The following is a 22,500-nucleotide window of genomic DNA, read 5'->3' as shown; positions in this document are numbered from 1 at the left end:
ATGTTATTGTCTTCCTAATCATTGGAACAACCGTAATTTTGTCTATTAAACTTTTATTGCAGGATTAATATAAAAAAAAAGGAAATATAACAGTCTGAGCTTCCTTTCACAATGACTTCTACTGCTGGTGATAATGGCAATGATTCCAACACCAAATATAAGACTGGTGACACTAATGACTGTGTTGTTGTTCTAGCACTATAAATAATAAACAACAACAGGAGACGTCACGCTGCACGGGGAACCAAACAACAGCTGGTTCTCGTTATAACTTTGCGTCCATAAGTTATCTTCAAAACTCTTCAGCTCGTCTACAATAAATGACAAAACTAAGGAAAAACAACCACTACCTCTTCTGTGTGTGTGTGTGTGTGTGTGTGTGTGTGTGTGTGTGTGTGTGTGTGTGTGTGTGTGTGTGTGTGTGTGTGGGGGGTTGTGGTGGGAGGGGGGGTAAGGGTGTAGCCAAGTAAGGGTCCTCCTACCATCCCTCACCTGACGTCCCTTTCCGGCGTCAATGTAAAGACCTGGTTCCTTCCTGCTGGGGGACGAGCAGGAGGAGGAGTAGGAGGAAGAGGAGGAAGAGGAAGAGGAGGAAGAGGAAGAGGATGATGATGAGGAGGTAGAGGGAGAGAGGAAGAGAAACATATGAATACAAATGACAGAGGGAAGTTCGTTGGTCTATAATGAGATTGCTTGCTTGAGGGCATTGGTCAATTGTACTGGTCTTTATGAATATAGGACAGGATTGAAGGGCAGAGGAGGAGGAGGAGGAGGAGGAGGAGGAGGAGGAGGAGGAAGAGGAGGAGCAGGAGGAGGAGGAGGAAGAGGAGGAGGAGGAGGAGGAAGAGGAGGAGGAAGTCATCTTTCCCATAGAAAAAAATGTGAAATCTGAAAAAAAACGCATTTATTCTCACGTTTGACCTGTGAGATAACTTAGCCTCTCTCTCTCTCTCTCTCTCTCTCTCTCTCTCTCTCTCTCTCTCTCTCTCTCTCTCTCTCTCTCTCTCACGTAGGACTCCTTCCTCCCCCTTCTCCTGCGGGACTTGGATTACGACTGTGATTAGAGCCGCCACGAGCACACGCCCTTCCTTTGGTTAGCCTCAATTACGCCTCCTATTGGTTAACCTGCCACACCAGGAGCAATGACACCCCAACTTGCCCCCTCCACCACCACCACCACCACCACCACCACCACCACCACCACCACCACCACCTCCAACACCAGCACCACCACCATCACCTCCAGCACCACCACCACCACCACCACCACCACCATCACCACCATCACCACCACCACCACCATCACCTCCACCACCACCATCACTAGATTATATACTATCTCTATTAATTTCACTGCTTTGCTGATACTGTACCTCCACCACCATCACTACCACTACTATTACCACTATTATTGCAGGCACTATCGATAAACTTCTATTACACTATCCGTACTATTGTTCACTACTTTATTCATACTTATAATGTCATCACTGCTGCTACTACTACTAGTACCACTACTACTATTACTACAACAACAGCAATAACAACAACAACAACAACAACAACAAGAACAACAACAACAACAACAACAACAACTGCTGCTGCTGCTGCTGCTGCTGCTGCTACTGCTGCTACTACAACAACTAACAATAACAACAACTACTAACTATTACTGCTGCTACTGCTACTACTATTACTATTTCAACTAGAACAACTACTATTACTACTACCACTACCACTACTACTACTACTACTACTACTACTACTACTACTACTACTACTACTACTACTACTTTTTCTGCAAGAGTGGAAGCTGGCCAAGGGCAACAAAAGATTAAAAAATAAAAGACCCACTACTACTACTACTTACTACAACAACAACAACAACAACAACAACTACTACTACTACTACTATAACTACTTTTGATACTCTCCTGTTTCCTTTATCACCACGACTGCTACGACTACAGCCACAATTTTTTTTCCCCATACGACTCCTTATACTTCACCCAATACCACGACTATCATCACAACCACATCACCACCACTGCTACCACTTCTACCAACATCACCACCACATCCTCCTCCACCAAAAGCAACACTAATGACATCACCACCATATACAGTTTTGCACCATTAAAACCAACACCATTACCACCATCACCATCACAACCATCAGAATCACAGTCATCATTATCACCATCACCATCACCATCCAACCACATTATCACCATATTAACTTCACGAGCACGAACGCCAACGCCCACCACTACAATTGGTAACTCTCTCCCACTTTTTTCCCTTCTCTCTGTCTCTTTTCTTTAAATTTCTGAGCTGATTTCATTTTCTATTGCCATTGTTACCTGTCTGTCTGTCTGTCTGTCTGTCTGTCTGTCTGTCTGTCTGTCTGTCTCTCTCTCTCTCTCTCTCTCTCTGAAAACAAAAAGGTGTAAAATACCAACAGTACTATAAAACACACACACACACACACACACACACACACACACACACACACACACACACACACACACACACACACACATACACACACACACACATATACACACACACACACACACACACACACACACACACACACACACACACACACACACAGAGACACACAGGTTTTTTTTATGTAGGGGAGAGGACCAGCCAAGGGCAAAAAAAAAAAAAAAAAAAATATGCCCACTTGAATGCTGGTTCTCTAGAGGATAAGTAAAGGGTTAGCCAAAATAAAGGTACAAAGGTTACTTGAATGGTGTCTTGATGGAGACCTCTTCGTCTGATCTCAATCTTGTGTGCTGCCGAATCTTTATGGAAACGTCGATACTGTGAAATGTTGAGAGTAAACTTAACATGGAGTGGAGAGTCTGCCATCATTGGTGGTGTTATTATCATTATTATTATTATTATTATTATTATTATTATCATTGCTACTACTATTACAATTACCTACTACTACTACTACTACTACTACTACTACTACTACTACTACTATTGCTATTACTACTACTACTACTACTACCACTAGTACTACTACTATTTCTATTATTACTATCATTACTATTGATGATGGTGGTGAGTATGATGTTAAGGAGAGTACGTGACTGAATAATGAAATCACTGTTGATGTTGTAAATAGTAAAAGCAAAACTAAATATGAAACGGAACCTAATGATAACAACAATTGATAGTACAAATGAAGCCTGAACAATGTACGGAGACATTTGTCCCAGTCTTTCTGTTAATTCTCTACGAACCTTTTCAGAAACTTGCATTTTAAGTGGGCCATTTTTCTTTAATTCTCAGTTGCCCATTGCTAGTTTCCCTCTTGTGTAAAAAAAAAATAACATCACAACCACTGCTAATAACAACAACAACAGCACCAAGGAAAACAACAACAAACAACCAAGCAAGCAAGAAAATAAGCAAACATGTCTACACAGAAAGCACCACAACATGAGACAGCGAACACAACACCCTCTCATCCATCCATCCAGCCAGGCAGTGCTCACGAGGTCCCGTCGGCGGAGAATCGAGAAAACCTTGTGTCGACAGTGGTGGCGTCACGTGGCGGTGTGCGGCAGCCCCTCGTGCCGCTCTGGAGCTCCCTAAAGTAGCCGACGCCCCTGGTAATTGCCTCGGGTCACATTTTGTGTGTGAAGTCTCCGGGATCAAAGGATGTGCGAGAGATGGAACTTTGTGTATTGGACGCCAGCACTGTACGGCAGGTTATTCCATCGTGCGGGGAGTTCGCATGTCACTTTAGGAGTTGGCAGAGGATAGGGAGGATGGGGAGGGTGGGAAGGGTACGGGTTGCTGCGTGGGGACTGGACACGGCAGGGCGACACGGTTATTTGAGCTTGAAGACTCTGATTGTGCGTGGACCCCGGTGACTGTCTCTCTCTGCCTGGCACGAAGTGGTGGTGTTGGGGGAATAGGGGAAGGAGAGAGGATGGGGTTAGCGGGTGAGTTAGCAGCGTGAGTTAGCGGCGGTGATAGCCGAGGGGGAGGCTGCATGGGACTCGGTACTGGAGAGGTAAAGCGCGAGCATCGTTGCACACTCTACGATGCCCAGACACGCGAGCTCACGGAAATGTGGATGAATAGAGCGGGAAAACGAGTAGAAAAGTCTGGTTACTTAAGCTATGGAACATGTTAAGCAGAACTAATGATTCTGTCCGTTTATTTCTTCAGTTACTTAATTTTTTTTTTCACTGGGTGATATTGCTAAACAGAGAGGTGATATGCTGAAACTTTGTCACCGAGGACTGGGATGTGGGTGAAGGGTATACACAGCTGGTGACGGAGAGCAGGAGCTGGAACGGGAGGCAAACTGTGCTTGACATTTCGACACGAGAATCACGAAAATGATGCAACGATGGTTATGAAAGACGGTGATGGGCGTGCCAGGAATGCAATTTCAAATGTTGATTAATTACGAGACAACAGGTACATAGATGAAAAGATAGATAAATAAACAGGTAGGTAGCTGGATAGATGTAGATACAAATAGATAAACATATTGATAGATAAAGAGATGGAAAGATTGATAGATATACAAAGAGAGACAGACAGATAAGCAGATAGATAAACAAATAGATATACATGAAAATAGATTAACTGACTGACAGATACACAAAAAGGGAAATCAAGAAACACGCTCATACAACACTGCACGTAAAAAAAATCATACAAGAAGCGCACAAACACAAAAAGTACAAAATAATACAAAAGAATATAAAAGCCGAGAAGCCGAAAAAAAGTTTATAGATCAAATACAACGCGGCAATCACTGCATCTCCCGTGTGTGGGCGCCGTGCGGGACATGAGCAGCTGGTGTGAATGGTAATGGATGGGGGAAAATAACGCGAGTTGGATATGGGTCGATGGGAAGGTATGGGTGAAAGTTGCTAAAATGACAGGTGTGTGTGTGTGTGTGTGTGTGTGTGTGTGTGTGTGTGTGTGTGTGTGTGTGTGTGTGTGTGTGTGTGAACTAACCTCAATAGAATACGTAATACAAACATGAACTTCTCGATATTCGTATTGTACAGCGATGTTAATTCATATTTGTATACGTAATCATATCTACTGTATAGTATATATGCGAAAAGCAATACGTATCACACACAGCTACAAAAAAAAAAAAACAACAATAAAAATTATTTCTACATTATTACTAGAATACATCTGATGAGGAAGCAGATACAAAATAGTTCCTCTGTATTGCTCTTGTACGTATGCCCGTTAAGACGAAATAGTACATGTTACGCTGTTCATATTTGATACTAATACATTTTAATTCTAAGGTCCTGTCACGCCACACTCCGCTCTCATTCCTCCACACGCCTTCACTGTCACCAGTACTCTACAGGATGGTGTGTTTATGCTGCTGTTGATTAATGTTTGAACGCATCATATTTTTACAGTGACAGACGAGCTTGTATGGTGGATTACCTAAATAGTCAGAAATCACCATGACTCTCCGCTCACAGTCAACCTTAGCATCACAGTGACGGCCATTTCCTATTGTTACACGCATACACAACGCCAAGAAACACACACACACACACACACGCACACAGAGAAGGCAATCCAAGACGGTGCATCACGGAGACACTCACTCAGTCCTGAATGAATGAATGAAAACATGAATGGGAAGAAAGATAATCGACCAATTACATAAACGCTTCAGTTCGTCCGCGGCTGGCTGACTGACTGGCTGGCTGGCTGGATGGATGGGTGGCGAGGCTCGAGGCAAGGATACTGCCGGCAGGAGGGGCGCTGAGGCGGCGCGGAAGGGAGGAAGGGAAGGGGAAAAGGGGAATCTGTACATACCTCTCGTTCACTTCCTCACTGCTGGAGGATATATACTTTAGAGGTGATGTGCCGTGACGCAGCCTTGCCTTGAGCAGTATTTTAAGGAGCTAGTTTTGCAATTCAGCATTACTATGAGCAGGCCTGGTCATGTCTTCGTGAATGGTACTTAATGACGGGAGCGGCTGCCGGCTAGTGTGTATGTGCGTGTACGTACGTGTAAGTGTGCGTGCCGTTAGGATGGTAAATATATAGGAGGACAGTGTGTGCTCGTTTAATGGATGAGATGAATATTATTTCAATCTGTTCAGTGATGTGGGAAGTGAAACGGAGCATATTGGTAATAATAAATGGTGCCTTCAGCTCTTCATTGATACTTAAACAAGAGAATGTGTTTATCAAGGTTGTTTCAGAATATTAAAAGGAGTGAGTGGAAAGAGTTGGCACTATCAGCTGTCCTCAACTTGCAATTAGTATGTAGCAATGGGGCATAAAGATTGAGGTCAAACACAGCCACGTGTACGTAACCGATTCGCTTCTTGGAGACAATAGGGAATTGTGTTTGGCGATTCCTGCTGAGGCTGTGCGCTGCTGTGGGTTGTTATTGAGTGCTAGGGTGAGTCAAGCTGCTTGGGATGTTGACTCTTTAGGACAATGTATACCCTTAGAAATGTTCTCTGTAGGTTAAGAGTCCTTACAATTCAGCAAATGATGTGATCTAAGCGATATGCTCATGTTAGCTCTCCTGTGAATGGCATGCATGGAAGCGTCCCTGACTTTGCGGCGGTAACTGGTGAGCTAATCATCATGAACAACCTGATGATGCTCGACCACTTTGTTGACTTTTTGTATGAAATCCTTATTTTTAATAAGACTCGGTTAGTCCAGTTTATCATATAGAATCATATAAATTAGAATCTAAGAACTTAGTTCACATTCAATCTCGTTTCGTCAACTTTATTCATCCCACAGGCTTTACATTTGAAATGCATCACTTCACGAACAGCTGGGGAGGTTGAAAGGTCGCAGGAAACGCGAGGTGAGATATGGGGCAGGTGTGGGGATGGAGGGAGGCTGGGAGACTGAGGGGTCTTATGTATGCTCACTGACTGAACGTGACGAAGGCATAGTGTTGGTCATCTCTCGCCGTAACGCAGCTTTACATCCTTCCGAGAGGAATATTAAAGGGAAAGGGCAAATTGGCGGAAGGATGCAGGAAAGGGAAGGAGTCAGGGAGATAATGACAACAAATCACAGCAACATTTCCGCCACCTGCCCGGGCGAGTGGCCAGCTTCACAGGCGGTGACCAACCCTGACGGGGGACACATCGCCTCGCCTCGCGCTCCCTTCAAGGTGACTCCCGTTCCTGTAACATTCCTGGAGACTCTACCCTGTTGCCGCAGCGTCGCCACTAATCCAGGACTGAGCAACACGGACCGCTCTCCGCCTCCTGACTTTGAGAACGATGAGAATGGATGGCAAGTTACTGGAACACTGACACACAAAGGGGGCATGTCGCCAGAGTGGACCAGAACAAGGCTGTGTAATTGTTTCACCAAAGCTCCCAGAGGTACGTGATAGTGTCCGGCAAACGGTGGAGGCGGCGGGGAAATGTCAAACCGTGAGGCTGCTACGGCGAGGGAGAGCCTGGCAGGTGCACCACGCTAGACCTGAATAGCGGGATAATTATTGTCCTCCTTCAGGAACTGCAGATCGCGGCCACCCAACACTTAAGCAATTAGGAAGGACTTTCCGCCAATTCGTACAAGTGTTCCGCGAGTTTCCCAGAGAAGGGACGAAGGGACGGTGGAGGACCTTGGTGCCGAGGAGGAGGAAGAGGAGGAAGAGGAAGGTGGCCAGAGGTGCGAGGGTTCCGGGACCTGACTTTACCGGAGATGACGTCACGGGAACCACGTTTGGGTAGAGAATCTGGGTAGTTATCAAACCCTGGCTACGAATCACGTCTTCCGGGCCGCGGTGCTTCCTTCCTTCTTACCTGGAGTGGCTTCTCTTGGCGCCTCACTCTTGCGTGTTGCCTAGAAAGAATCTTTAAAGGAGCAAAGGATCTCTCTCCTCTCTCTCTCTCTCTCTCTCTCTCTCTCTCTCTCTCTCTCTCTCTCTTTACAATGGTTGTCAATCGAGGAATCGCGAGACACTGAACACAAGAATTCGACAATATCACAGACGCTCCGCCACTCACAAGGAAATCATTTTTGCCACCGAAAAAGCAAACGACAGAGAGAGAGAGAGAGAGAGAGAGAGAGAGAGAGAGAGAGAGAGAGAGAGAGAGAGAGAGAGAGAGAGAGAGAGAGAGAGAGAGAGAGAGAGAGAGAGAGAGAGAGAGAGAGAGAGAGAGAGAGAGAGAGAGAGAGGCAAAAAAATATACTGCAACCTCCAGACATTTAACGACAAAACTGGCAGCAACAGATGAGCCACCATTAGGAAGAGTATATGCCCATTACTTCCTGACGCCAAAAGGGAAATAAAAACGAGCCAAATCAACTATCACTCTCGTTTTTTTTTTCCTCGCTCTCTCTAATGGCAAAAATCTGGGGGTATTCGTACACGAGTCATTGACGGAGTGAACGAGAGGGAAAAAGTGCGAGTGGGAGGCTATGCAGTGGACGGATGGGGAATGCCACGAGCTGATGGTGCCACTTTGTGATGGTGCGACAAAACTGGCACTCCCTGTCACCCTCGCTGATGACACTCTTTGTTCCGTTCAATAACCCGTGCCTGCATATTTTGTGCGCCCAGCGTCAGGGAGGAAGGGCGCTGGGGAAGAAACAGGGAGGCAAGGAAGGATGGAGGAGGAAAGGGGACGGAAACGTGGGAGTGAAAGTAAACAAAAATGAAAGATGAAATGCAAACAATTTAAGAATATCATCACTTCAGACGAAAAATGGAGGATAAAACGTGATAGAAAGTGAGAGACAAGTGAGAAATATCTATACTACCGTCCACTATACATAAAAGAAGGCAAAACGTCCACCATCTATTCAATCAATAAATCATCGACATCTTTAGCAGCACCATAACAAGTCAAAATATTGTTACTATTACATTACACAGAATCTTATATCTCCTTCAGCTTTCACCTTAATACGTCCTACATAATTTCTTTTCTTCTTTCTAACCAGTATTAACCCATGCAGAACTGGGGCACATTTTTATCATGGGTTTTGAGGTATGATTAGAAGATTTGATTTACATTAGGAAGGGCTTGTGGAGGTCAGAAGATTAATGCACAGAGTCTTCACTATTTTAATCCTCATATAAGTTTCTGAAGCTGCATGAAATCACTGTATCATAACCAAATAAACATGAAAACCTGTCACGGTACTGAAGAGATTAATGAAACTTTATCCTTATTTCATGTAGTACTTTCTCACATGATTCACATTTCTTATCAATTTCTTTTTCGCTTCATTTTCCTGTCAGGAGTATTGGTGCTTCTCATTTATTCCTATGCTATGTTTCCTCAGCATGTATCATCTCCCTTCTCCCGCGTCCCTCAAGGCCCCATCCTGCTCAGTGCCTCTTAATGAACACCGTGGAAGGGACTTTTGTGCTGGGACTGACGGAGGTTGAGGGAAAAGAACTCTCGCCGCTAAACATCAAGGAAAAAAGGCTTAAAACTATTTCAGTACCAAAAAAGAAAGTTAAAAAAGTGAAAATCAGATTCTTCTATTCGTCAGGATTAATTAAGAGGGCTGAGGGAAGTGAGGGTACGGGAGAAATTAGGATTGAAGAGTATTTAAAATGTAGAGAGGGAGGACACAACGAACAGCCATTAAGTGAAGGAGACCAAGATTGATAGCACATAACCACCACCACCACCACAACGACCACTACCACCACCACCACCACCACCACCACCACCACTATCTGTGCTATTTCTTCTATAGTCATCAAATAATATTAATGTGTTAAACTTAAAAAGAAACAAAAATATGGCAACACACACATACACACACACACACACACACACACACACACACACACACACACACACACACACACACTGAAGCAGATGAAGGAGAGGAGGAAATGGAAAAATCCTTAATTAGAGAAGCACAAATCTAACGCCTCCTCCTCCTCCTCCTCCTCCTCCTCCTCCTCCTCCTCTCCCTCTGAAGCGTAAAGAGGAATAAGTAATTAACCAGCTCTGTCTTGTGTAAGCCGAGGGGAGGAGGAGGAGGAGGAGGAGGAGGAGGAGGATAAGGAGACAGGAAAACGAAGACGAGTAGAACAACGATTCTTTCTTTTCTTCTTCTTCTTCTTCTTCTTCTTTTTCTTCTTCTCCTCCTCCTCCTCCTCCTCCTCCTCCTCCTCCTCCTCCTCCTCCTCCTCTTCCTCTTCTTAGCCATTCCCTCGTGACGATGATGAAAACCAGAAATGTGTGAGAGGAAGGAGGAGCGATGAGGACAAGGACAGATACCACTCAGGAGGAGGAGGAGGACTCGAAGGAGGAGGAGGAGGAGAAGGAGGAGGAGGAGGAGGAGGAGGAGGAGGAGGAGGAGGAGGAGGAGAAGGAGGAGGGCTTTGCATAGAGTAATAACGGGGGAGATTAGACCAACACCTCGTCAGCACAAGGAAGAGATGACAGCTAATTTCACAGAGGATGGCTCGACAAATATTACTACCACCCTCTCTCTCTCTCTCTCTCTCTCTCTCCCTTGCTTGCTGTCCTTCCACGGCGCTGCTTCTATAGACCCCTTCATTCTCACCTCCCAATCCTCCCGTACTGTAAACTGCTCTGTATGTTGTCTTCCATAACGTATTTACTTAGCTCTCTAAAATCAACCTAGTCGTAAAAGGAGATAAATAACCGTGGATAGCGTTAAGGAAAAACAAAACAACCTAAACTAGCTGTCCCTTGCATTACATCTTTCTTTTGTATGCTGTTGTCTTCTACGTCATTGTACATACTTTTTTTTCAACCAATTTATTCCTAGTCTAAAATAAGTCGTAAAGGAGAAAAAATATAAAGGAAAGCATTAAAAAGTACCGAAACCTGATCTGAGCTAACCTTACCTGACCTTACCTTGACCTTTCCTAACCAAACATAAACTAATCTGACGAAATAAGTCGTAAAGGAGAAATAAATAATAAAAGAAACTATTTAAAAGTACCGAAACCTGACCTGAGCTAACCTTACCTTTACCTTACTTGACCTTACCTAACCAAACATAAACCAATCTGACCTGAGCTAACCTTACCTTACCTTACTTGACCTTACCTAACCAAACATAAACTAATCTGACCTGAGCTAACCTTACCTTACTTTACCTGACCTTACCTAACCAAACATTAACTAATCTGACCTGAGCTAACCTTACCTTACCTCACCTGACCTTACCTAACCAAACATAAACCAATCTGACCTGAGCTAACCTTACCTTACCTCACCTGACCTTACCTAACCAAACATAAACCAATCTGACCTGAGCTAACCTTACCTTACCTCACCTGACCTTACCTAACCAAACATAAACTAATCTGACCTGAGCTAACCTTACCTTACCTTACCTGACCTTACCTAACCCAAAATAAACTAATTTGACCTAACCTACAAGTAACTTAACATAAATAATATAATATAACCTAACCTAATTAATATAACTTAACGAAACACAACCTAACCAAACAGAAAACCAGACATAACAGGGTATCTCAAATATATTTCAAAGCCATTAATAATTGATTGATTTACGAGGCTTGGAGGAGGTGACCTTGAAAAAAAAGAAAAACTAAAAGAATCAAAGAAGTAACTAAAGAAAATTACAAGAAACAACCGTCCCAAAATATCACGAGACATAAAAATAAATATAGAAAATAAAGTAAAAAATCACAGGGTGCCAAAAATTAAGCATCGTTTCTGAGTTCCAAAAGAGACATTTAACCCGAGAATTATAATGTACGTACATAAAGAAAATCATTGACATTCAGACCATTTAGAATACAACAAACTAAAAGCATACCTTCCCTAAACAGAAAATTCATAATTCCAAAAAAAAAAAAAAAAGTAGATAGGAACAGAAGAAAAAGGAACAGAAGAAAAGAAACAAGAAAAATAAATAATCCAAACACGAAACCACTCCCAGAAAACCACCCACTTAAAAAAAACGCAGAAATAAAGCTTTAAAAACACCCAAAACAACGAAAAAGAGAACCCAGCCCTTCGTCGACAGCAGAAAACTAACACACACGCACACAACGAGATCTCCCCTAATTTTCAAGTTGATAAGGCAAATAATGCAGTAATACATCTCCAGTGTAGCGGCTTTATTTCACGGCTGGTGGGGCTGGCGGGTCCCTAGTGACGTCACCAGCCACCGACCAATGAGACGCCAGGAAAGTGACGCAACACGGCGATGATTGATGACCGGCTGAACGGACACCCCAATGTTTATGTGGCCCGCCTGTCTCCCTACCATACCCCTCCCCCACCTCTCTCTCTCTCTCTCTCTCTCTCTCTCTCTCTCTCTCTCTCTCTCTCTCTCTCTCTCTCCCTAGAAAACGTGAATAACTCGATTGCTTTCTTCCTTGTCTTTTTTCTGTTTTTTCTTTATTTTCTCTTCTTTTTATTTTCTTCTTCTTCTTCTTCTTCTTCTTCTTCTTCTTCTTCTTCCTCCTCCTCCTCCTTCTTCTCTTTTTCCTCCTCCTCCTCCTCCTCCTCCTTTTCCTACTGTGACGACGATAACAATCAAAATCTCTCTCTCTCTCTCTCTCTCTCTCTCTCTCTCTCTCTCTCTCTCTCAAAAGTAATGTAAAACTTGGAACTTCAAGAAAATTAAGCGGTAATTCCCTTGTGAAGAGAAAAAAATTGGCTGTAAGAGAGAGAGAGAGAGAGAGAGAGAGAGAGAGAGAGAGAGAGAGAGAGAGAGAGAGAGAGAGAGAGAGACAAAGGCACACTATTTCTAGAAGAGTGATGTGATAAAAGTGCAACCAACTTTCCAGCAACGAACGTCACATTGACTTGCAGGAAACCCAAATACACACACACACACACACACACACACACACACACACACACACACACACACACACACACACACACACACACACACACACACAAAAAAAAAAAAAAATCGGATCATATCAAGATTAGCAAGCTCTCCAAGTCTCCTCGTCTATTGGCTCCCCCTTCACAGCTCTTTCCCTCAAATAACATGACGTGTGAATTGAAATATAACCCAAACTAACCAAACCCTAATTTTAACCTAATCTAACCTAGGTGAAAGTCAGGGTTATGTTAGCTCAGGTTAAAGTTTGGGTCAGGTTAGTTTTGTGACATATATCTTAATTCACACATGTCATCTGAGTGTAAGATTTGCGAGAGAGGAGCCGAGAAACGAAGAGAGCTGAAGGGTTTGCTAATCTCGACAAAATATTGGTACAGAACGAATAAAACCATGGAAATATAAGCAAAACAACTGAAACCGTAAGTAAATGTTGAAATATGACAAATGTTTACATATATCAAGACACAAAACGAGAGAGAGAGAGAGAGAGAAAGGAAATATATTGAAGGAAACAGACAAGAATGCCAGTGGGAGGAATTGGGGCTTCAAAAACACATGCAACAAGCGAAGGGAGGTTTGAGTGGAGGGGAACACGCCTTTCCTATTATCTACGCCAAGGCCTCGATTTCTCCTGCTGGGGGCCGCGCGGGGCTGACGGAGGGAGTGCTGTGATGAAGGATGGGAGAAGGGAGAGAGAGGGGAAGGGGGGTGACCGGGAAGCACAGCGCGAGAAAGTGTGAGAGAAGGAATAAGTAGAGGGATGAGGAGAGAGGGAGGGAGAGATGAAGGAAAATAGAGATCGAGGGCAAGAGAGAGAGAGAGAGAGAGAGAGAGAGAGAGAGAGAGAGAGAGAGAGAGAGAGAGAGAGAGAGAGAGAGAGAGAGAGAGTTTAGGTTAATGAGAAGAAAGTGATATCTGCCAAAATCTTTCAGTACATGGTCAAACAATGGCGGCGGTGAACACAAACCTTGAAGTCATCATCGTTAAGTCATAAATCAACACACTTATTTTGAATCTTTCACTAATTACTCGGAAAAAAAAAATGTGTATGAATTTTTATGGACAAATTGTTAGATGTATGTACTGTACGTATTTCTACAGAGTTTATATTGAATTGCTGAACCGTTGCATGTGTTTATTTATCCTTTATTTCTATATGTCCTTTGTAGTTAAGGATAGATAAATGAACAGATAAATACGTATTCTGGTGAGTCTCCTATACTACAAATACTGAAAAAAATAGTTTAAACATAAAAAAAATGCTACATGATTAAGAGCTCTATACATTTTCATACACGTGGCCCTTCCTAATAACAAAACAACTGGACAAAACACACACACACACACACACACACACACACACACACACACACACACACACACACACACACACACACACACACACAAGAAGGGACAAAGGGCAGGCAGCGAGTGTCCGTGCCTCCTACTCCACTACCTGTCCGGGGGGCGCACCTGCTAGTAATTAATGCCTCTCCCGCACCTGTCCCTCTGTCTATTTGCAGCTGTGGCTCGCCTCTGTCTCACACACCAGCTTGTGCCTCGATCACACTTGGTTAAACATTTGCTCGCTCGCACACACACCGCGGCTTATACCACGTCACGCGCCTCTACGCAAAATGGTCCTTAGGCTTACGTACACTTAGGTTACTAGTCCTTGTGTCAGGTGCGGCTCAGAGTGAGAAGTGTTGAGTGGCGGTGGACGGCTTTGTGTTGAGCCTTAGATCCGCACCCCCACTCTCTCTCTCTCTCTCTCTCTCTCTCTCTCTCTCTCAACCCACCATCGCTAAACCTTCTCCATGCCCACCTCATCACCTGCTTAGATCAGACCGCCAGTCCTATCAGCAGCTCACGTTCCCTCATCAATCCCGTGCATTCTAAAGTACGTGTCTACATCATCTACACCCACGCTGGTTTCCTCGCCGTGGCCTCTCCGCTGGTACACAACACACTGCTCTTCACATGGGTTCCCACGCATGAAATTCACACGTCAAGTCTCTTCAAACGTCTCAATTATCCATCTTCAGTTCATGCAGTTATGACGTTTCGCTTGTTATATGAAGGTTTTCTATAATGTTACCGTTCAAATCTATTTAAGTTGAACAGTGAAGGATGATATAACGCTAACATCTCAGATTTTAAAGTTTATAATTATTTTTTGCCATTTTTTTTCTCGGTGGACTAAGAAATATACAAACTTTTCTTTTTTCTCAATTGCAACCATTGGACAACTTTCTGCACTTAAACGTATAAAGGGTGAAATCAAGTTCAGATGACAACAATGGAATGAAAAACAAAAACAAAACAGAAATATGACTCTCGATGAATTACACGCTAATCTGATAACAAATTCATGAGGAGCGGGAGGAGGTGGAGTCCTTACTGTGGTTTTGTATCGGCTTGCCTCGTAGTGTCTGAGGAAGCGAACGTTATGCACAGAAATGGTTCCAAGTAATGAGCCTTCTTCTTGCAGTATAGACGATAAAGAACTTGGTGAAAACTACAACACACCGACCAGATAAGGCTTGGCGAGAACAGCACCGACGTTAGAGAGGAACGAAGAGTTCAGATGCGTGTGTGTGGAGAACCTAAGCGATAAAACATGGTCAGTAACCGAGGGGAGGAGTGCGCCCATAGAGGTGAGCCGGAGCGGAAAGATGGCACGAAGCTTATGGCGGGACAGACACTGAAGACGCGTGCCCACCTGTCTTCGCTCCAGTGGTGTTAGTAGTGTTAGGGAGTGGTGAGAGAGAGAGAGAGAGAGAGAGAGAGAGAGAGAGAGAGAGAGAGATGGATTCAGTAAAAATATTAAGAGTAAATATCACCATGGAAGTATTACAGAGACTTTTAAGTGTTCTCGCAGCATCCCGTGTCTCGCCCGCAGCCTGCACTCCAAGCCCCCCCTGCCACTCCCAAGCATAGCTGGCTCACACACGTCCCTTTGATGTACCGAGCTGATTACAATGATGAAGAAAAAAAGTAAATTTGTCAATTTTGTTGAACTTACTAATTATATATATATATATATATATATATATATATATATATATATATATATATATATATATATATATATATATATATATATATATATATATATATATATATATATATATATATATATATATATATATATATATATATATATATATATGTCAGAAGGCTTGGTAACTTTTATTGTAAACATGACAAGGCAAGTTTGACACATCAGCTCAAGTTTCCATTCTGGACAGTTGTTGAGTACTTAACCACGCGTATATATTCAGAATTTCCTGAAACAATCATCTCTCATGAAAAAAACGACAACATTGTAGCAGAAAATAAAGTCCGAATAATTCAAATTGAAGCTGATTACCTCGCGCCCGAAGCCATGGGAGCAATTCGTTAATCATCCAGAGGCGGGCGATCAACTCTGAGCCTGCCCTGCGTGCCTCGCTGCCCCGCGGCCTCCTGGCTCGCCGCACACAAAAAAACTTGGCATGTTGGCTGTCATGCTACTGGTGAGTGATGGCTCGCCGCCTCATTGAGGACACCTGCAGGACCCTTGAATACTCACGGGTCACACAAGGTCAACCTCTGATCGGAGGAACACGCTAGTAATCAGGAATTAAAGTTCATGCAGCCAGCCGCGGATACGCGTTGCAACATTTACATTGGAATCCATTCAAATCTAATTTTACTTGAATCTCATTTTTTGTACTCTTGCAGGGAAGACATGGTAAATATGAGAACATTAAAGCTCACACTTACGTTGCCGTAGTCCAGATGTCGTGTCGTCATCTCACTGAGTACCGGGAGACGCTTGAGGTTCACCTGAGGGAGAGAGAGAACATGAGATTCACGAATGCCATACAACAAAACAATACTCGGATTCAAGCGGCCAAACACAGGATTTAACAAACAAAATTGTTTTCACTGAAATTTTTTATACTCTGAACCTTCTTGGATATCCAGCACAGTATATGAAAAGAATTAGAATCTCTCTCTCTCTCTCTCTCTCTCTCTCTCTCTCTCTCTCTCTCTCTCAAAGAAAAAGCGACTGCACTTCTTTTTCTGCATGATCTTGAACAAGCATGCATGAAAAATAGTATTTTCTTTTTCTTACATTTTCTCTTGGTTGTATACAAGCACAGCACAAATGATATAGCGGTTAACGCTCTCACACAGGCAAATTAGAGGATCCTGAGTTGAATCTGGGCAGAACTAACAGTGCAAATTCTAGTCAGGTGTTCATAGGCTATTAAAATTTGGTCAATATGTGGTGGTGAAAGCAATCTAAAGAAAAGTAATTAATGTGGGACTGCGATGTGACTGTGTGTGTGTGTGTGTGTGTGTGTGTGTGTGTGTGTGTGTGTGTGTGTGTGTGTGTGTGTGTGTGTGTGTGTATGTGTGCGTGTGTGTGTAATTCACCTTGGTCGCCTGCTGGTCACTCAGCCAGTCTTCCCCATTACGGAGCGAGCTCAGAGCTCATAGACCGATCTTCGGGTAGGACTGAGACCACAACACACTCCACACACCGGGAAAGCGAGGCCACAACCCCTCGAGTTACATCCCGTACCTATTTACTGCTAGGTGAACAGGGACCACACATTAAGAGGCTTACCCATTTGCCTCGCCGCGCCGGGACTCGAACCCGGCCCTCTCGATTGTGAGTCGAGCGTGCTAACCACTACACTACCCGGTGTGTGTGTGTGTGTGTGTGTGTGTGTGTGTGTGTGTGTGTGTGTGTGTGTGTGTGTGTGTGTGTGTGTGTGTGTGTGTGTGTTAAGGAAGTTTTCACTATTCACAAGGAGACAGATTCGAGTGTTATTGGAAGTTACGTTTTTATGCATCCACACACAGCCACAAGGGACACGAGCGGCTGGCAAGGCTTGGCTGCACCGTTGGAGGCTCCTCAAGGATGTACTAGTAGCCGCTGGTTTTCAAGTCAAACTCTCTCAAGGCTTCCAACATGACCTTGAAACTTTGCGGCTGGCTGGGCAAGTTTGTACATTTTTTAGGTATTTTCCCTGACTGAGTTCTGAAGTCACATGGTGGAGAGATAGGAAGTTTAACAGGCTTGATCTAGAAATGACTGGATACGTGAAACTGAAGGAGGTGAATGGAGGCTTTTTGTCGTTTAATTACAGGTGTTTGGTGATTATGAAGGCGGTGCCCTGGAATAAAAACAAAAAGACATCAATAATACGAAATCTCAGGCAGTACTGCGCCCTGTTACACTAGACGGCATGAAGGACGTTGGCATTAGGGCAGAGAAGTGACTGACAATCCTTCTCTTACCTTCTCTTATGCACACTCCTTTTATATGTGTTAGCGCCGTGAACGAAGCCTTTAGTCATTTTTGTCCATTATATCTTCTGTTGGTCCTATTCTTTCTATATTACAAGAGAGACGGGGGAGGAGGAGATATATTAAGGTCTCCAGAACTTCCTAAGGTCCATTCCATTACGTGTGTGTTCCAAGAGAGGATTATTGATTTTCTATCGAGGTGCTGAGAAATTGGACGTGTGTGTGTGTGTGTGTGTGTGTGTGTGTGTGTGTGTGTGTGTGTGTGTGTGTGTGTGTGTGTGTGTGTGTGTGTGTGTGTGTGTGTGTGTGTGTGTGTGTTGTGTGTGTGTGTGTGTGTGTGTGTGTGTGTCTCTCTCTGTGTGTGTGTGTGTGTGTGTGTGTGTGTGTGTGTGTGTGTGTGTGTGCCATATGTGTGTGTGTGTGTGTGTGTGAACTTAGTTTACTTCGTTTACTCCATAGACATCACGATTTTCCTCTCTCTCTCTCTCTCTCTCTCTCTCTCTCTCTCTCTCTGACGGCACTATATTTCTCTTAACACACAAACATCCTTCTCTTCACCTCCTCCTCCTCCTCTTCCTCCTCCTCCTCTAGTTCTCCTTTAAGTACGTGTCATTCAAGGTATCTTTATTATCGTCAGTCACTCCTCCTTTGTGTTCTTCCATGACTGATAGATCTCGGTTATTCATACTTACTAAATGTGGTCTTATTTCTCATTTGTTTACCTAGTCTGTCTCCTTGTCTGTCTGTCTGCCTGCCTGTCTGTCTGTCCGTTTGTCTGTTTGTCTATCCATGTCTCAGTCCATCAGTTTGTCTCTCGTAACTTTTTCGTTCGATTTGTTATTCTATATCTCTAATTATCTGTCCGTCTGCCTGTCTGTCTGTTTGCTTGTCCCACTCCACCTACCTCATACACACACACACACACACACACACACACACACACACTCTCTCTCTCTCTCTCTCTCTCTCTCTCTCTCTCAACCCTGCCGCAGAAGATGATATATTTTCACCTGAATTTACAACCACCTGCATTCCAAGCGGTGTTTTTATCCCCTGCTAACACTCCGCCCTTTATTCGGCCGCCTTAATTTCTTGGTGTCTTTTTAGGTTCTCTGTAAATATATTCTGAATTTTTCTATTGCAATTTTTTTTTTTCATATGCATAATTATTTTTTTTTATACTTTTCTGTCTTCAGTGTATTAATGTTTTTTTCTTTTTTTTTTTTTTAGTTTCGTGTACATGCCATTATTTCTATTTCCCTTTCAGCCTTAGTGGAATTTATTAAGGTTTTCCAAATATGCTTTTTTTTTTCTTTAATACTCAAGTGATAGTTTAAAAGGGATTCTGCACAGTCAGCGGGAGGGAAAAATAGTAGAAATTCCCTTGATTATCTCTGAAGCCCTACAAAATAATCCTAAGAAGACTCTCAGTGCGTTTCAGAATACAAGTCCGACTCTCGTTCATTTTCATTCACTTGTTCTCCTTAAATACCATTCCGGGTTCAACGTTACTCGGGTCTCCTTTATGTGAAGGTTTTGCAGTCATCCTTCTTATCCTCCCAGTGTGTGTTACCTCGTGTTTTAGTGCTGCACCTGATACTGCGTTCCGCCTCACTTGCCTCTTTCTCCCCGTTCGTCACTCCCTCTCCCTCCCTCACTCCCTCTCTCCTCTCTCTCTCTCTCTCTCTCTCTCTCTCTCTCTCTCTCTCTCTCTCACTACTCCCGCCGCTTTCCTTCCTCACGGTAGGTCGCTCTCGGCCACGCCACAAACACAAGCTCCCGCCGACGCCCTTACCGCCTCGCTGCTGTGGTCAACCGCCCTCTGCTTCAGCTCTCTACACCGGCTCGTACAAAAAGTAGTTAGTTAATTAGTTAGTCTGGGAATTATTGATTTGTTTTCGTATACGTATAATTAATTGCTGTGCGTGTGTAGAAAATGGACATTAGTTTTGTTACTTTGTACAGGTGTAGGAGCTAAGATTGATTATCGGTAAGTGTGTACAGGTAGAAAGTTGTTGCTGGAAGAGATTTCCTTAAGTGTCGGTAAATAATCTCACGTATTCTATTTCCTCATCCATCAATGTCTTGTACGAGATTCTCTTTTATCTTGCCTAGAGTTTCATTACGAAGAAACACAAAGAAGGCACAATCAGACCGAGGAGAAATATATATAAACATGAGAAACAAACCGCATGCCAATAGAAGCTAAGAGATTTCTCCTTACTTCCCTTCCTCGCTCGCTTCCCAATGAGAAAGAATATAAATAAACATGAAAAATAAACTTTGTACGTCAATAGAAGACTAGAAATCCCTTCCCTTAATCCTCCTTTTTTTCCTTAACCTCCCTTCATCTTAGCCTTCCTGCCTCCCTCCCTGCAACCTAGCGAGTTCAGCGAGACGTGAACCGAACACAGAATTACTCAAATAAAAGTAGGTGGGAGGCGAGGGTCTGCTAACAGTTATAATGGACTGTGCTGAGGACATTAAAAGGGGCGTCTTCTCTCCAAGTCTCCTGTGTCATGTCGGGAGGGAGGGCAGAGGAGAGAGGGAAGGAGGGGAGGATGTAAAGACGACCCAAGAAGAATGATGGGTGAGGTGGGGATGGATGGGGAGTGGAGAGCTTCATTCCATGGTCTGATTACAACGTAGCCACAACTCAGCGACGCCCTCCCTCCCTCACCTGCTGTGGGTTATATGAGGTTGTTTACGTGAAGCCCAACCCAACCTGCTGTCTTTCACTTCCTGTCTTTACTGAGAGTTCTGCTTCCTCCTTTCCTTCGATTTCTTTTTTAATTATAGTTTCATTTAGTTTTCAATCTTTTTTTTTGTCCCTTATTTTTCTTTTTCTTCCCGTACCGTCTCCAGCATGTCTCCTTTCTTTCTATACTTTCAAAAATACAACCTCCTTCCGCTCTATCTTTCTTATAGTGAATGTCCAATGTAGCTTGCATCTATGTAATTCCACGAACTGGTGTTTTCTATTGTCATTCTCTCTCTCTCTCTCTCTCTCTCTCTCTCTCTCTCTCTCTCTACCCTGACCAGCAACATTCAAACTCCTACAGTCTCACAAAAAATCCTCTCCTCTCCTCCTGCTCCTGCTCCTCCGCCTCCCTCACATCATCCATGACAAACAAGGACTTGCCGCGGTGCAAAAATTAGTCCACGATCATTAATACTCTCGCCGAACGACAAGCTAAAAGTACAAAAGTCTAATTAATTAGTAGAAGTTCCATCATGAATACGAGGATCGCCAAGAGACAGACGAGTGCCAAGGGTAGACAGAAGAGAAAAAGAAGGGCCTTGCGAGCAGCCTTGGGTCGATTGCTACTCTTACTCTTGGCTGGCTGAAGGCGACGCTTTAAACCTGTTCACTGTCCTAAAGGCAAGTCACTCCCCATGAAAGAAAGAATGTAAAAGAGAATCATTATAACTTCCAGGATTTAACTGATAAGTATAAATGTTAATTACGACAGTTTTAATAGTTAATGGTGCAATTCCGAGCCGTGGTATGTCTTTTCTTTTCTTCATCTGTGAGAAAACAAAGGGAAAGAGTAATGAAGAGAGGCCTCAGGAGGGAAGAGAGAGAGGAAAGTTAAGAAGGAATGTAAGAAAGTGATGAAGATAATAAAGCCAAGGAAAGAAGAGAGAAGAGTTAAGGAAAACACAAGGAGAATAGAGGGAAAAGCGGGATAAAGAAAAGAAAAGGAAGGGAAACAGAAGAGGGGCCTATAGGCAAGGAACATACATGAGAATAAAGAGCAAATAAAGGGAGGACAAGAACGAAGAATAGAAAATTAAAAAGACAGTAATGAAGGAAGGATAGAAAAAAGAAGAATGGAAGCATATAGATAGAAGAGAGACTTCTCTCTCTTCTATCTATATGCTTCCATTCTTCTTTTTAGTAGTAGTAGTAGTAGTAGTAGTAGTAGTAGTAGTAGTAGTAGTAGTAGTAGTAGTAGTAGTAGTAGTAGTAGTAATAGTAGTAATAGTAGTAGTAGTAGTTAGTTGTTGTTATTGTTTTTGTATTAGTATTACTATTAGTATTAATATTAGTAGTAGTAGTAGTAGTAGTAGGAAGAGCAATAGAAAATTATTATTAGGAGTGGAACCACGTGGGCTTTCGTGGCCGAGGGTCTGCAAGCTCATGTGTTTGAATCCTGCCCACAGTCCGAGGATAAAAGGGCATTCACTCCGGGTAAAGGTTCCCTAATGGGTTGACTTTCATATTGATGGAACCCAAAATACCTCCTATGGCCAGCAGAACCCGGTAAAAAGCCCATATTGCATAAAAAATATCTCTACTAAGGTATTGGCGGTGGTTCAGTAGAGAAGACTCTACTGGCA

General features: G+C 43.3%; 1 long non-coding RNA gene across 1 annotated transcript in view; it reads right to left on the bottom strand.

Moving 5' to 3' along the window:
• LOC123504135 overlaps positions 1 to 22,500 on the bottom strand; it is a 110,155-nt gene that overhangs the window by 48,828 nt on the left and 38,827 nt on the right. Inside the window, exon 3 of the long non-coding RNA XR_006674718.1 lies at positions 16,618 to 16,680. This is a non-coding gene — a long non-coding RNA (uncharacterized LOC123504135). The remainder of the gene's footprint in view (positions 1 to 16,617; positions 16,681 to 22,500) is intronic.

This window comes from Portunus trituberculatus, chromosome 15 (genome assembly GCF_017591435.1).
Source record: "Portunus trituberculatus isolate SZX2019 chromosome 15, ASM1759143v1, whole genome shotgun sequence".
NCBI classification, from domain to species: Eukaryota; Metazoa; Arthropoda; class Malacostraca; order Decapoda; family Portunidae; genus Portunus; species Portunus trituberculatus.
The sequence above is the reverse complement of the archived record's forward strand: the minus strand, read 5'-3'. Positions and strand labels throughout refer to the sequence as shown.